Here is a 15,273-nt window from a genome sequence, read left to right on the forward strand (position 1 = left end):
TACCAGGCAGGAGCTGAAGCAATTGTTATCTGCCACCTTCGGGAGGGAGGCAATTTAGCATTTAGTTTCTGGTCCCAGCCATCCAGCAATCCATCTGCCCATTCATCTATCTCTCCATCTGTTCATTCATCCAGTTGTCCATTGGAACATCCATGCACCCACCATCCATCCATCCATCCATCAGGCCAGCCAGCCCCCCGTTTATTCACTCTTCTACCCACCCGTCTGCGTATCTGTCTTTCTATCTGTCCCTCTCTCCATCCACCTAGCCATGTGCGTATGCACACATCCACTGAGATAGTAGGAAGGAAGGATGGATGGATGGATGGATGGATGGATGGATGGATGACGGGATGTACAGATGGACCAATGGATAAATCAATGGATGGATGGTGACTGCACGTCCACTATCCATGTATCCGCCTTTTTCTATTTGCCTATCTAGGTATCCGTTCACTTATACATCCATCTGTCTGTCCTCCACTCACCCACCCATTTATCCTCTCTTCCCTCCATCCGTCTAGTTAGTAAACGTTTACTGAGCACCCATATGGCTGGGGACAGCACCTGCCACTTCCCGAGTGCTTGTGTGTGCAGGCACATTCCAGGAACCTTTCCTTAGTTCCTCCTCTCAACTTAAACACTTGGGTGTTACTATGATCCCCACTCTTTAGATGAGGCAGCAGGGGAGTTCTTATAGCTAGCGGGGGTGGGAGCTTGGATTTTTTAGCCCTTGTCTCCATCCTGGGTGCAAATCCTCAGAAAGGCGGCTATGGGTTTGGCATCTTCCAACCACCAGCGTTTCAGCCCTAAGAGCAAGAGTTGAAGGAGGACAGGGGCAGAGCAAGGATGAAAGACCAGAAGGGGAACGTACACCCGAGATTCTGGGGGCTCCGGAAGGCCTGGGGCCCGCTGTCCTGGCTCTGCCCTTCTGCTCCAGTGCACATGCACACATACCCACACCTATGTGGCTGCTTCTTCCTCCCACAGGGTAAATACTGCCAACGTGGTCAGGGAGCTGGTGCCAAGGTGAAAAGTCCATAGATCAGAAACCCTAGCGGTGGAGACTGAACCCCCCGGGAAATGTTGTTCTCAGAAGCTGAGACCTTTTCCCCAGTGAGCTTCAGGCTCCTCCACCCTCCACCCTCCACCCTTCTGCAGGCAATGCCAAGTAGGCAAGCTGTGCCCCCAGCTTTGGCCTCTGCCTCCCCCTTCACCTCCTTCCAAAGTACCCTTCTCCCAGAGTTGGGCTGGCTGTTGGTGGACTTCTGACACAGGGTGCGTACCAGAGTGGCGGGAAGTGGAGAGCGGGTGTGTTTGTGGGGCTCTCCCCACGGCCCCGCACCATGCTGGGGCTTTAGGTGCCTCTTCACAGTGGGCCTGGCGAACGAACATTCCAGCTGGGAGTGGGCTCACTTGTTCTCATTTTGCAGAAGAGGAGCCTGAGGTTCAGAGTGGTGCCGTGACTCCCCAGGTCAGATAGTTGTTTTCAAGGAGCGGAGTCTCACTACATCCTGACACTGCCACGCACACTTCCTGGGGCAAGGAGCTGCTGCAGGGGGTGAGAGTATAGACTCCGGTGTCAGCCACTTCTGGGTCTGTGTGACCTTGAGCGAGCCACCTCACCTCTCGACGCCTCTGCTCCCTCTTTGGTACAAGAGAGATAATAACAAAGCCTTCCTCTTGGTGAGGGCTCAAAGAAGGGGATGCGTGTCAGGTGTTCGGAGTGTACGTGGCGCACAGTAAGTGCCCAATAAATGTCAGCTCGTTTCGATGGTTGCCTCCTTTGTGTGCGGGGGCTCCGCCGGGGAGAGTGTGTTGGACGAAGGAGCTGAGCTGTGCAGCCTGCGCCGGGATGCTGCAGTGCACGCGGCAGGACCTCCCGCGCCCGCGGAGCCGCAGCACCCTGCGGAGGGGAGGACCCATCTGCCGTCATGTTGATCTGCGAGGGGTGCCCTGGAGGCCGCTGCGGCGAGCCTCAGTCCCCGGGGACGCTTCCACGTTGCAGGGACTGGTGGGAGCCGGGACTCGGGGAAGGGCCGCCCCTCAGTGTGTCAGTGTGTCCTTGGGGACAGGCATTACGAGCTTCTTGTGGTCTGAAGGGACTAATGAACATCTGTTGATGGAGCCACCGAGGAACAGGGCTGATCCATACTGACTGCCCCCCCCCACCCACTGGTGCCCCGAGCGGTGCCTGGTGCCGAGCAGATGTTGGGGGACACCCCCTGGAGCCGACACTCCCGCAGGCTCCCCTGTGGCAGAGAAGGTGCTTGCAGCAGGCTGCCCCCCTGAGCCCCCAGCCGCCGCGCCAAGGCAGCCACGACACCAAGGTTGGGCTTATGGGGCACAGGGGATAGTGACTTGCGAGGTCACAGGATGCAGGGTGGGGCTTGAACCCCGAGGAGTCGGAGCCCAGAGGGGCTGCGTCCATGCTCTGCCCTCCAGCCGTCTATCGGCCCAGGTGGAGCCAGGGCTTTGCAGACGTTACCAATGGTGGAGTGAAAGTCGGAGCAACCGGGGAACATTTGCTCAGGGCTATCCCCACGGGGGGCTCGGGGGGCTCGGGGGGCTCCTGGGCAAGCAGCCCGGCGGGCCCTAGGCTTCGGGCAGCAGGCCTGTGCCAGGGGTCCGAGCCGCTGGGTGGGCTGCGCCAGCACTTCGGAGCTGCCTCCTGGCCCAGAGCTAAGCCTGTGACATTTGCTCCTTCCCCAGACAAACCATCCTCACCCGCCGCCACCCCCTCAAGTGCTTGCCGGGTGCGCAGCCCCGAGCGGAGTCCTTTCTCGGTGGCCTCCTGGGGTCCCCTCCCTCCGGGAAGGCCTGGAGGGAAACGCCGCCTTCAGTCTCACGCCGTGGACGCGCACAAGAGACGGAGGGGGCTTTGCTGTGAGCCCCAGGGCGTCTCTGGTTCCCGCAGACCCGGCCGGACGCCCGGCCACAGCCCGGCTCACACGCACCCCGGAGCCGGGGACGCGGACAGAGGCGCTGCCGCCACCCCGCCCCGTCTCTCCAGGTGGGGAAACTGAGGCTCGCAGCGGGGAAGCGGCGGATCTGAAGGCTCCCAAGTTTCCCTTGCTGGCCGCAGACTCGGAGCAAGTCATCCAAGGTCACCCAGAGCCGCCGCCGCCGCAAGACGACAGGCGTGTTCTGACTTCTGGTCAGGCCCTGCTCCATCCCGCCGCCGCGCGGGGAGGGAGGCGTGGGGGCCGCCGGGGGCCTCTTTAATTCATGAGTTACTGGCAGAAGCACAATCTCGGGGGAAGATTGATGACCGGCTGCAGGTATTGGTGGGTGGATTCATAAAGCTGTCGGCAGCGGGCCGTAAATCAGATGAATATTCAAGATTCGGCCCCGGGAGCAATTCTCGGGCTCCGGCAGCAGCAAGATGGATGCGCCGCGGGAAGGCGGGCGCCGTGGCCTCAGGAGCCCCCGCGCGGCTCTTTCCACTCGCCCAGGACTTGTGCTTTGCCTGGGGAGCTCGGGCGGCTCCAGGGGGCGCAGATCGCCCACCCGAGCCCCGGAGCAGACCCCCTCTTAAACATGGGCCTTTATTAGCAGATATTTACATGCAGTGAAATACACACGTCTTCGGTGGCCGGTGGGACGGGGTCTGGACCCCTGTGTGTAACCGCCTCCCAGGTCAAGATCTAGAACATTCTATCATCACCCCCAGAAAGTTCCCCAGTGCCCTGCCCTATTAATCTCACCTCCCCGAGCCCCAGGCAACCACTGATCTTCTTTCCATCACTAGGGGAGACGTGCCTTATCCAAGAGAGGCGGACTGCTGTGACGGACACGGTTCATCCTCCTAGGCTGTGCTGCCACGACCCTCTTCCGCGTGGCCGTGTGCCTCCCCCCCACCCCCCCCCCCGCCCCCGGAAACCTTGAGCACCGTGGGTTGAGCCCGTCCCCCATCGTGGCCAGCTGGCCTGTTGGCAGCTCTGCCAGTTGGGGGAAGGAGACTGGGAATGCCTGTTCTGGTTCTGGGTACTTCCTCTTGGGTAAATACCTCTGCCTGGAGCGGCCGGGTCCAGGGCAGATGTCTGCTGAACTCCGCAAGGATCTGCCGCCCAGATTTCCGGGTGCTTGTGCTGTGGGCGCGCGCCAGCCCAGACCAGCGGCCCCTCCCCGGTCTCGCCAGCCCTTGATGGGCCACTGGATTTGTTGTAGCTGCTTGGGCAGGTGTGTGGTGGCACCCGCACGGGGAAAGCCCCCCACCCCCACCCTCTGTTTCATTCAGAGTCCCCGGCGGTCCTGCAAGAGGACAGCTTTCTCCTTCCCTTCCGAGCTGCTGGGGAAGGCAGCTCAGCTCTGGCCGAGCTCAGGAGCTGCAAGCCTAGGATCTACCTTGCAAATGAGGCTGAGGCTTCTTCCCAGGGCTGCTGAGGCTCAGCTCAGATATGTCCCTCGCAAAGCTCCCCGGTGCCCCCAGGCTACAGCCCCAATACCTGCTGTGGGTGGCCACGAGGTCCTGTGGGATCCGACCCTGGCCAACCCTCTGCCCTCATCTCGGACCACAGTCCCTGCAAACCTGGCTCTGGCCTACCGGCTGGGGTCAACCACACTGGCTGCTCCTTCTGCCTGCAGAATGGTAGAGGGGAGGTCTGTGTTTCCTCCTCTCTCACTCCTGCATCCTCGGTAGTTGCACCATTTTGGAGCCCCACAGGCTCATTTGGGGGAAACCCCCTGAAGGTGCAAAGGCTTCAGAGAGTCCCATTGCCCTCCCATCGGCCAGTCGCATCCATCAGTAGACTGGGGCCCCTGTGGGAGGGGTCACCACTGCCTTCTGCAGCAGGGAGCTTGCTGGCTGCGGGTCAGGCGCTGGGTGCCGTCACTGTGGGTGCCACCACCATGAACCTCATCTGACAGACCGGGAGGCTGAGGTCACTGTAATGCTGAAGGCCCCCTCAGTCTCCAGCCTGTGGGATTGGCCTCTCTGGGGGTGGGGGGTGCAAAGTGGGATGCTCTGAGGGGTCTGGCACCTTGCCTGGTAGGAGCCCTGCACTGGCTTCGGGCAGAGGCCAGTCTCCATGAAATGCCTCCCTCTTGGGCTTCACCTCCTCCCAGTAAGGCAAAAGGAAAGCTCTTGCCTTTTCTTCTGGAGAACATTTCCTCACTCCCCGGCTCCTAAGATGAACTTCTCTGCTAATTCTGGGCTCTATTGCTTCATTGGTATCAGTTGGCACCACAGGGAAATATTCCATGGAGTTGGGAACCTTTAGAAGTTAATACACGAGGGACCTCCGCAGACACACTCTGCGTCTCCCCACGTGTCCGTTCCCCCCTCCACCCTGGTGCAAAGCCAGCCCCAAGGACCCATCCATCAACATCCCAGAGGTCAGAGCCCCAGGGTGGGAAAAGCCAACAGGCACTCTGTCCACAGGACCTGCACCCCCTTTTGCCCACTGTTCCGTCCTGGGGCAGGGGTGTTGACAGAGGACCCCATCCCCCACCTCCCCTGCCCCAGGGAGCTCTGCCTCCGGTCCCCAGCGCTGAGAGCACCAACAGCCTAGTCCTTGGGGAAGGGGACGGTCCCACCTTATCGCTCAGTGGTCTTGCCGGTGGCCCCTATTTCTGTTCCTGAACCCAGGTGTCATCCACCAACCCCTCAAATCAGCTCCCCCAAAGGCAGTCACCCCAGATTTTCCCCCACCCCGTTGAGTTAAAAGTTTCTTGTTCTAGACTTTCAAAGTCCGAGAAAGAGCCTTAGCAACACAGGCACGTCCGCTGGCAGACATGTGCGTCATGGAAAGCCTGGAGCCTGGTGATTGGATCGTCTTTGCTGCAGCGAGTCAGGCCCCCGAACGCTTGAAAAACAACATAATGTATTCCTGTCTGCAGCTCGGAGCAAAAGCTCATTTCGTGTCTTGTGTTTCCATTTCCTGAGGATTAATAAGTGTGGAGGGGGACTCGGGCTTCGTGCCGAATATTTATTTAGTCAATATACACATCAATTTAGCAAATTAGAGATTGCAAGCCATTTCTAAGCAATGCTGTAAAAATAACAGCTGTACTTTAAACTGGTAATGGATTTTGGTGTGGGGGGTGGCGGCTACGTGCCTGGTACTTTACAAGCACATAGTTTAGTTCCCCTTAAACTTTAGCAAATGTCTGAGTCATTGTGGCTGTTTGTTAAGAAAGCAGACATCTAAACCCCGTCGTCTGGGGTACACGGAAGGGGCCTGGGGTGGCGGTTCTGGAACACGTTTGGAGAAGACCGAGGGGGCTTTGGGTGGAGGGACCCCTCGCGTGTAGACCCGGACCCCGTTCCTTCTGGCTGGGTGGCCGCAGAGGGCAGGTTTGGGGCTGGATGACTGGCTGTTCTGGGCCTTGTAGGATGTTTCCGGCAGCCCCCCCACCCCCCGGCCTCCCCCCACTGGGTGCCCACAGCAGCAGCCCCCTCCCCTGTTGTGATGATCACAAATATCTCCGGAAATGGACACTCTCCCCCTGGTTGAGAACTACCGGTGTAGAGCAACGTCCTCGGACCCTCTGGGCCTCAGTCTCTCCACGAAGACCCCGTTCTGCAGCCGAGTGAGTGAGTGGCTGCTGCCCCCGAGCTGTGGGTGACAGAGGGAGGCACGGGGACCCACCCGGGGGCCCTCGGCGGCACTGGGGTGTGCAAGCCACTCCCTGCTGCTTGGAAGGGTCCATGGCTCCTTCTCAATCCTCGAGCCTCTATGCCAATGCTGCCTCCCCGGAAAGGCCTGCCCCGTGTCCCGTGGCCAGGGTAGTTTCCACCCCTCTGCCCCCGAGGCCCTTTCTCAGCACTGCCACCCTCTTCCCAGGGCCTCGCAGATGATGAGGGCTCGGCTGTCTCCCTGGGAGCCAACCCTTGGGGCTCTCCTCTCTCTCTCTCTCTCTCTCTCTCTCTCTCCAGGTCCTTGCTCTTTCACCAGCACCTGGCACAGGGCACACGGTCAGAATGATAGAATGGTTCCCCTGAAAAGTTGCCAGGGCGGAGCTGCTGACTGCTCCCCCTCATCTGCTCTCCCCATCTTCTCCAGGAACGAGCACCCTAATTTTTAGCATCTGGATGATATGGATCCAGACTGAGGGCTGGCCAATGGGATGTGAGTGCAAGTCTGGTGTGTGGCCTTCTAGGAAGTATCCTTACCGAGAGTGAGCAAGCCCTTCCTCACTCCTTTCCCCTTCCTCATGGCTGGAATGGAGATGTGATGGCTGGAGCACCAGGCAGCCACCTTAGTCCATGAAGTAGAAGCTCTGTGTTGAGGATGAAGGGGCAACGAGGTAGTAGGCACCTGGGCTTTGGGGACTTCTGGTTTTATTTCTCTGTTCCATGTACCACACCGAATCCTAAGCAATGTTCTAGGCTTTTGGGGAGTGCCCAGGATGGAGGAGGGAGCCCACGCTATTCATTCTGTTCAGGCTGCTCCCACCTGCACCATCAGTCAGTTCCCCGGCTCCCACGGTCAGAAGGGTGTTTGTGGCCCTGGGACAGAGGCAAAGCATTGAGGAACAGAGGAAGGACCTGGGAGTGAGAAATGATCTGGGCTTCCAGCTTTACCATCCCTGTGTTTCCTAGATGACATTGCTGCTTCTCTGCCTCCCACTCAAGTACTTCATTCATTCATTCATTCATTCATTCAGTGAATGCTACTCTATGCCTGCTAGAGGCTGGAGCCTGGATGATAAACATTACAGCTTCTGGAATCCTGGAGCAGAGCCAGCTAGCTGGGGGAGACAGACCAGACCACGAGCCAGTGAACGGGGAAGCGCACGTGCAGATCAGCGTGGCCTGCTTGGCTGGGAATGAAGGGAGGTGCAGTTGAGAGCGGCTGAGCCCGGCGGCATCGGGTGGGAGAGACAGGAAAGTGCTCTCTGAGGGCTGAGCGAGAGGGGAGTGAGGGCTGCCGAGGGGCCAGCCTGTGCAAAGGCGCACCCACGGGGTGTGTGTGGTGGGGACAGGAAGCTAGGTGGCCCGGGGTGTGGGCTGGGATGGGAGGGCCAGGCTTGCAGGTGGTTCGGTGAGGGGCTCAGGTGAAGGGGGCCCATGCCAGGGAATCAGCCAGGGCTCTGGAGCCGCACAAGCTCTTACCCGGTGCTTTGCATGCTGGGGCTGGTTTTCTCCGTAGCTCCTTACATGCCCCGGGCACTTGCCCACGGCTCTGGGGGCTGGACGGCTTTCTCGGACCGCTCGAGTGGCCCTGCTGCACGTGGGGCGGGCTGTCCGCACCCCGCTTGCCCCCAGCGGGCACAGTCCTCAACCCGTGACTGCCGAGGCAGGAGGATGACTACCCCCTGTCCCCTGCCTCCCAGCTGGAACAGACTCGATGTCGGGGTTATTGATGGTGTGTCCTGCACCGGCTCTCCTCAGGCCCCTCCCACAGGGCTTCCTGGGGTCACGCACACCCCTGCCTCCCCACCTGCTCCTGGGAGACCCCAGACTCGGTCGCAGCATCAGCTTGTTTCATTCTCACGACAAACCCGGGAAGGAGACACGGTCATCGCTCCCATGTTACCGAGAGGAAAATCGAACTGAGACACAGAGAAGCGAAGTCATTTGATCCAGGACACACAGGCAGTGGCAGAGCCAGGACTTGAATCCAGACAGCCCATGTGTCAGCACCTGCCTGTGGCACAGTTTATGTTCGGTTTTGATTTTGACTTGAAGGCAGCACAAAGCCCAGTGTAGACCTGCATCCTTCAGCTGCGGCCTCATGCTCGCTGCAGCCCTGGGAACTTGTTGCGAAGGCTGCGTTTGGGGCCCTTCTCCAGACGAGCTGAGTCAGAAGCTCTGGGGATGTTCCCCCCGGGGATTCCGGGGCACACTCCTCTTTGAGAACCACTGGTGTAGACCCATGGCGTAGGCATGACCTGACCTAGAATTTTAAAGGCTCCCTCTGGCTGCCATGCAGGAATGGATGGGAGCAGCAGGGGGGTGGGGGTGGTCTCCATCTCAGGGAAGAGGGGCTTCGGGGGAAAGCTGTGCACCACGGGGGTGGAAGAAGGTGTGAGATTCAGGCCACATTGAGGGGTGGGGCCCACGGACCTAGAGACAGATGGTATGTTGCGAGGCAGAGAGGACGCAAAGAGCCCTTTTGTGTCTGCCTTCAAGCAGCAGGTGGGAATAGGTGTCGGTGTGGGGACCTCTGCCGGGAAGCGAGGTAGGCGGGGGTGCGAGTGGGGTCCTTGTAAGGATGCGTCTGAGTGGGCTTCACCTTGCAGTTGCGTCCCCCTCCTGACCTGGCATCTTCCAGAATCCAGGCTCTCTCTGGGAACCTGGGGGCTTGGGAGAGAGAGCTAGATGGAGCAGCCTTGGGGAGGGAGACAGGGAGGGATGGGAGGCTGCAGCTGGGCTGCGGAGGAGGGTGGGTGGATGGTACTCTCACCCCCAAGTCCAGCCCGAGGCCTGCGACAAGCAGAGATTGGGGTGCCTGCAGCTCTGCCCACAGAGGCTCAGCTCCCAGCACATCGGGCTGAGATCCAGCAGGAAGGGGCAGCTGGAGCTGGGCCACCCCCCCGCCCCCCCGCCACGGAAGGGTCTTGGTTCTGATACTGTAACTGCAAATACGAAGTCCCCCGGGAGTCACTAGCCATGTTCCACTCTAGCACTCGAAGCTTTAGAACAACAGTTGCTTCCCTGAGCCTGGAACTCTCCAAGGATGCCACATCCTGGTGTTGCCACAGGGGCCTGGCGGGGGGCGCCGGTGGGCTCACCGCGAGCGTCTGCAGGAGGGAACGGCTATGCTCACACCAGAAACGGACTTTTAAATGAACGATCATTTTTAAAAAGCAATTTCAAATAATGCCCTTGTGTGCACTCAGTATTTGGGTGCTCAGGGAAGCAGGCTTCAACGTGGCCCAAGGATGCTCACGCAGGATGGGGTGGGTGGGGGGAGAAAGGAGGATGTTTAGGGCTTTTGGAAGTTGGGAATGAAGTGGGAGCTGAGGAGGGAAAGGGCTTGGAGAGAGCATGCCGGGCGGGGGATCGATGTAGACGAAGGGCTGGAGGTGGGGTGACCATGTCTGGTTACCGGCCGGTGAGGTGGCTCTCTGAGCTCCCCTAGAAGATGCCCTGGGAGGGGGTGCCAAGGTAGAAGCCAATCAGGCAGGGACAGGAAATATGGGTTCGCAGAATGCAGAAGCATGATTCCTCAGGGATGACAGGTAGGGAATGAAAACCGATGCTTACCTCTCAAAGGGGCTTTGATTTTATTAAATGTGATCCAACACATAGTAATCGAGGACCCATCATGGACAGGAACTTTGCGCACGTGAAGGCACGATGGGGAACCAGACGCGACGTGGCCCCTGCCCGTGGGGCCCACCCAAGGGGCACATGCTCTGGGGGGGTGGCCAAGGGACCATCATGTGAGGTCATCCTTGAGCAGACACTTCTGGGAAGCAGGCTGAGGGGCCCTGGGGTGCACCTCCAGCAAAGGGCAGTGAAGTGGTTTCCCCCTCTCCCCCCACCCCCGCTCCCCAACATGGATTCTTCTGGAAGGAAGACAGACACATTCTTGCTGCCATAGGAACCTGTTTATCTCCTATCCTTCTCCATCCAGAAGGGGATTCCTCAGTTTGGGACTGACTCTTAGAGGACAGAGGGGCCCCAGGCAGCCCCCCCTCCCTTGGGTGTCCCCCCGCATGCAGAAGGCAGCTGCCAGGATGTAACCTCCTTCTTCATCCTCCGACTCCAGCCCATCCTGCTCAGCTGAACCCGAGTCCTCGGGAGCAAGGCTGCACTTCCCTAGAGGGCGCGTAGGGGGAGCCTTGGGCCTCGCGAGCGTGTCTTTGGGGACGAGGTCTCATCCCCAGAGCATGTGCCTTGTCCAGAGATTTCTTGCAATCACAGACACACTCTCCCTGAGAGGAGCTCTAATAAATATGAATTTCTCCAATTTGTCACATTTCCACGGGTACTCGGCCGCTGGAGCAGCTGGGGCTCACGAATGCATGCAGACTCGCTACTTAATTGGCCTCTAACTTAATTCTTAACCCTTCAGCAACTTCTCGCCTGGTGCTCTTCCTTCATGCCGTGCACATGGGCATACAGACAAAGCCACAGGCTGCCACAGCTTAGGACCGGGAGGGGCCTTCACAGCGTAACCGGCGAGCGTTGGGTTCCGTGAGCCAGACACTGTTCTCAGTGTTTGACCTGGACTCACTCACTCCCCACCCCCTTGTCCAGCTGTCCACCCTGCAGCCGGTGGGGGGGGGGGGGCAAGCGTCCCCAGGACCCCAGATCAGGGGACGCCCACACCCACTTGATTTTCTCCAGGGATGGGGAGCTCACTTGCCTCATGCAGCTGCGGAATTCCTCTGCCCGACGGTGCCGACAGCATGAGCCTCTGTCTGAGTCATCATGGGCTTTGAGTTTGTCTCAGAAAACGCTTGAAGGGACCCTCCGCGTGATAAAAACAGCCCAGCATTCTTTTGTGGGTCCTGCAGTGCTGGGACGGGTTGCTCCACACTGGCTTTACCTAACCCGATGCCTGCAACAGATGTGCTGTTCCAAGGAGGGTCCTGGGGTTTCGCCTCCAGAACTCCTGACGTTGCTCAGTATTAAACAGGGAGAGAGAAGAAGCAGGAAGGAGGGAAAAGTGCTTCCCCCAGGGGGCCTGGACCCTTGGGCTGGCTCTGCAGATGCCAGGATGTCCTGGGGAGGCTCCAAGCATCGTGGCCCCACATGGGAGTGGTGACGAAGCTGCCCGTGCATGGTGGTCCCTGTGGGCCAAGGGTGCTGCTGTGTTCTTCCCCGGAGCCCAGGGAGGACTGAACCAGCTGCCCCACCCCTGCACATGACTCGTGGGGAGTAAATGAGCGGACACACATGAAGAGCTTAGAACAGGGCCCGGTACTTGGTAAACACCTGAGAAAGGCAGCCTGTTGTCAGTCCCCCATTTAACAGATGGGGACATCAAGGCTGGGGAGGATGAGTGATCAATCTGGGAGTGATGATGGGCCCCCCGGCCCTGGTCCGAACCCTGGATGTTAACCCTGGACACCGACCCTGACCCTTTGGGGAATCAGGTGAATGACGCGAATGATAAAAACGAGATGCTCCTGGAGGCCGGCCCCCTGGAGGTGCTTTCTGAGCACCCTCCGTTAATGACTGGCTGTCACTGTTCTCCTTATGGATGGGGATAGTCTGACCAGAGAGACGAGACCTTGCCTGAGGCCACACGGGGGAGCAGGATTTGAACTCGGATCTCTCAAACAGTAGAGTATGAGTGTTAGCAACCACACAGTACCATCCTTACTGCTTCTGCCTCGTGGGCAGAAAAGACAGGCTCTGACCCTTTGCCCTGACACCCCGTGACATACCCGGAGGCGACAGTAGCTCAAGCAGCATCACCAGAGAGGACAGGGCCACGGGGGGGTGGGAGCCACAGGGAAGCGCGGGGACCCCAATCCTGCAGCGCTGCTCTCCAGCCAAGTGGCAGTGACCAGTCGCCTACCTGGCCTGAGCTCAGCTCCCCGAATTGGATGACTGTGCCTATTGTGCGGAGACCACCGTGGGTGAGGCTGAACCCAGCCCGTGAGGCTCCCAGGCTGTCCCCGCTCCCTCTCCCCACCCCGCCGTCCCCCTGCGGCTGTCGGGAAGGGGAGCGGGGCGATGCCGGCACCGCTCCCGGCCCAGCTGGGCATACAGTAGGCGGTGGCCGGCTCCTGACCCCGCACGGAGTTCCGACTGGGGCCTGGACCGGGACAAGAGCCTCAGCTCACGGGAGGTCTGTCCAGGGCAGAGGTCTGAGCTGGGGCCACTGGCCTCCGTGAGCTGGGGCCTCGGGCTCCCTGGGCTCCCAGGCTTGCCTGGCACGAGCAGCCACTTCTCCAGGAATGCCTCCAGGTCCGAAACCAGCCAGGAAGCAAGGCCAGGACAGAGATAAATGGCACACTTGACAGGAGCACCGCCCGCACTTGCACTTGGCCTCAGGGAGCTTTGGGCAGTTTTGCTGTCCTGGCAAGTGGCGGGGAGGGTCAGCCCGGTTTCCCCTTCGCTGCCCTCCTCCCTGCTTGGACAGGGCTTTCCAAGGCCTGGCTTTTCTTTCCCAAAGTCATGAGCGGTGGGGGCAGAGCTCAGACAGGGTGGGGCTGCCCCCGCTAACCCAAAGCCAGTGTCTCTGGCAGCTTGGAAGTTTCTAGCAAGAGATCCAGCCTGAGCTGGCCCTGTTAATCATTCCCTGTGGAGCTGACTCTCTGAGTGAATTTTCCAGGCCACAGGAGAGCCCAGACCCTGGCCGTGAACATTACAATGAGGGCGCCTTGGTGACCTGCCCAAGGGAGGAGGAGGTGCCAGGTCTGTGGGGCAGGGGTGAGCTCTCCTGCCTGTAAAGCAGACCGGGATCTCCTCGGAGCCCTGGGTGCTGCTGTTTATTAACCAAACATTTACTGAGCACCTGGTGGTATGGGAAGTGCTGGTTGCAGACATAGTAAAAAATAAAATAAAACCATGATATAGGATGGTGAGATAAAGAGAGAAGTGCTCGTGCTCACGGAGGGAATTGGCACCCACCTGCTGGTTAGTCCCTCAGGCAGCATCCTGAGTGCTCAGCACCTGCCAATGTAGTGCTCGGCCCGTCTGAGTGCTAAACACGATTGTCACCCACCTCCACGTCAGGGCAGGGGGCATGGAGGCTCAGCAGGGTTAGCTCCTTGCCCAGGGCCCACGCTAACAAAGGCAGAGCAGGCTTGCACCAGGTGTCTAGCTCCAGGGCCTGAGCTCTGAGCCCCTCAGCCACCTCAGAGCCAGGTGTGGGACAAGCCTGTGGTGGAGATGGGGAAGGACACGTGGCCCTTAGCAACCCCAGGCCTATGACTGTTTCCCCCATGATGTGGTGCATGGGATGGCTGGGGACCCTTGGGGATGTGCAGAACCTAGAGGCCACCTGGGGGCCAGGACCCAGCTGGAGAGGACAGGGAAAGGGCTTCCCAGGGAGGGGCTGCTGGGCAGCAGGTGGGATATGCCCCGAGGAGAGCTAACTGGGGAGCTGGACCCACCTGCTGCCGCAGCCTCGGTCACCCCAGGCCCACGACGGCCCGACACGGCTGTCTCCCATGGGGACTAACCAGCAGGTGGGTGCCAATTCCAAAGCCACACGCTGTGGGGGTTGGAGCCAGTGTCGGGGGAACGAGAGGTGTGAGCCTCCTGCCTGGAAGAGGGACACCTGGGCTGCACCCTGGAGCCCCCCAAAGAAGCGGGAAGGGCGTCCCATGAGAGGAAACGTGTAGAAGACCTGGGGTCCAGGGCAGGGCCGAAGCACGCCCAGCAGCAGAGGAACAGCGCAGTCTGGTGTGCAGAACTAGGTGCGGAGAGCAGGGAAAGGTTGGGGGCCGGGTTTGGCTGGTCCTGGGGTCAATGGTAAGCCCCTGCGGGATGCAGCGGGGGGTGCCTGGAGCTGCATTTTCCCCCACTGCCCAGGATGCTGGTGGTGACTGGAAAGGGGGTCGGGGGAGGCTGCTTCAGTGTCCAGGGACGGATGGTAGTGGCCAGACCTGGCGTGGCTTTGGAGGTAGGGAGGCTCTAACGAGGGACCATTCAGCACCCTCCCAGGGAGACTCCTCCAGGGAGATCTGCCTGAGTCCTGGGGAGGACGGGGATGAGCAGGTGTTAGGGATGCCCAGAGCCACCTGGCCGGGCCCTCCCCTGCTCCTGGGCTAAGGCCCAGACCTGCTTCTCGCTTCTGAGGACTTCTTGTCTCACCCAGGAGGGCAGCGGGAGGGCAAGCTGGAGGTGGGGGGCCGGGCTAGCAGAGGGTGGGGGGCGTGCTTGGCCCGTGCTGATGGCGAGCCTGCGGTTGGGACCTGGGGCTGAGGGCACACAGGACGTTTGGTCTGGGCCTCGAGCGTCAGCAAGGGAGAGGGCAGGGCAGGGCCAGGAGGGCAGCCCCCAGCTGCGGCAGGAAAACCTCTGGACCTGGCAGTTCCCCTGGATGTGCCCTGCCTGAAAGCCAGAATCCACCGGAAAAATCAATGCTTAACCTGGTGACTCCTACAGGGACATTGGCCACCACGTCAGCATGTGGACTGAGACCCGGGTCTTTGTAAATACCCCGGCCCGGAGTGAGGTCCCTGCCCGTCCACCCGCAAGGCCGTGCGCCTGACTCCGTGTGGGGCGCTTGGCAGTGGCCCGAGGGAAGGCGGCGAGGACAGTGAGGGGCCCGACCGGGGCCCTGGGGGAGTCGGAGACGCAGGCCGGCTGAGGGGGCCGCACCAGGGGGGTGACAGTTCCCTCTCACACGAGGAAGGGGACCGGGGGACGAGGGGGCAGGGCCGACGTCCTGGAGCCCCAGAATGAGGGCGCAG

This window comes from Canis lupus, chromosome 26 (assembly GCF_048164855.1).
Source record: "Canis lupus baileyi chromosome 26, mCanLup2.hap1, whole genome shotgun sequence".
In the NCBI taxonomy this organism is placed as follows: domain Eukaryota; kingdom Metazoa; phylum Chordata; class Mammalia; order Carnivora; family Canidae; genus Canis; species Canis lupus.